This window comes from Octodon degus, unplaced genomic scaffold (assembly GCF_000260255.1).
Source record: "Octodon degus isolate 3935 unplaced genomic scaffold, OctDeg1.0 scaffold00038, whole genome shotgun sequence".
Lineage (NCBI taxonomy): Eukaryota > Metazoa > Chordata > Mammalia > Rodentia > Octodontidae > Octodon > Octodon degus.
The window spans coordinates 8,467,689-8,468,879 of record NW_004524614.1 but is presented as its reverse complement, the minus strand read 5'-3'; positions in this window follow the sequence as shown (position 1 = coordinate 8,468,879).

The window sequence follows — 1,191 nt, the reverse complement described above, 5'->3', positions numbered from 1 at the left end:
GTTGTTGTTTTTCATTAAATGGCTTTTATCAGTTGACATAATGTCCTCTGTACCTATATTCTTCAGTTTTTATCATGGAAGGGTATTGGATTTTATCAAAACTTTTTTTCTGAATATTTTGATATGATCATGAGATTTTTGTTTTTAATCTCTGCTTAAGTGGTGTATTACAATTCCTGGTTTTTGTATGTTGAACCATCCTTGCATCCTTAGGATAAAGCCTACTTGGTCATAATGTATGACTTTTTATGATTTGTTGTGTTCTACTTGCCAATATCTTATTGAGGATTTTCATTTCTGTGTTCATTAAAGAGACTGGACTATAATATTTTTTGGTTAGGTCTTGTCTGGTTTTGGGATTAGAGTAGTGCTGGCTTCCAGAAATGAGTTTGGAATTAACTTTGTTAACTTTGTTAATTTCTGCTTTCATCTTTATGATTTTCTTCCTTGAACTAGATTTAGGTCTGATTTTTATTTTATTTTACTTTCTTAGTATCTAGAAATTCACCATTAAGTTGTTTACTTGTGCTCACTGTGTTTTCCAGTTGAGCATTGAGTGAAATAAATTTTCCTCTTAAGACTACTCTCATTGTGTCCTATAAGCACTAACATATTGTCCTGGCCTTGTCATTTGATCCAAGAATTGTTCAATTTCTTCCCTGACTTCTTCTGTGCCTATTGAGTGTTGAGTAGTGTGTTATCAAGTTTCTAGGTTTTCTGTGGTTTCTTTCGTCATTGATTTCTAGTTTCAATGCACAATAATCTGACAGTGTTCATGAGCTGATTTTCATTCTTTTATCTGTATTTAAGAAGGTTTTGTGGACTTTATATGGCATATTTTGGAGAAAGTTCTGTGTGCTGCTTAGAAGATTTTATATGTTGTTTCAGTAAGGTAGTACATTCTAAAGATATCTATTAAATCCATTTGTTAAAAGGTGTAGTTAATCTCTGATATTTGTCTGTGGAATTTTGACTTATCTGTCTCTGTGAAAGCGGGCTATGCAGGTCCCCCACTATGATCATGTTGGTGTTTATTTGATCTATTGTGCTCACAGTGTTTGTTTTATGAAGTTAGCTGCTCCAGTTATTTGTTGCATATATAATTACAAATCATTATCTCTTTCTATTGGATTGTTCCCTTAACTAATTCATTGCAATCTTCTTCTTCTTCCTCCTCTTCCTCTTATTTCT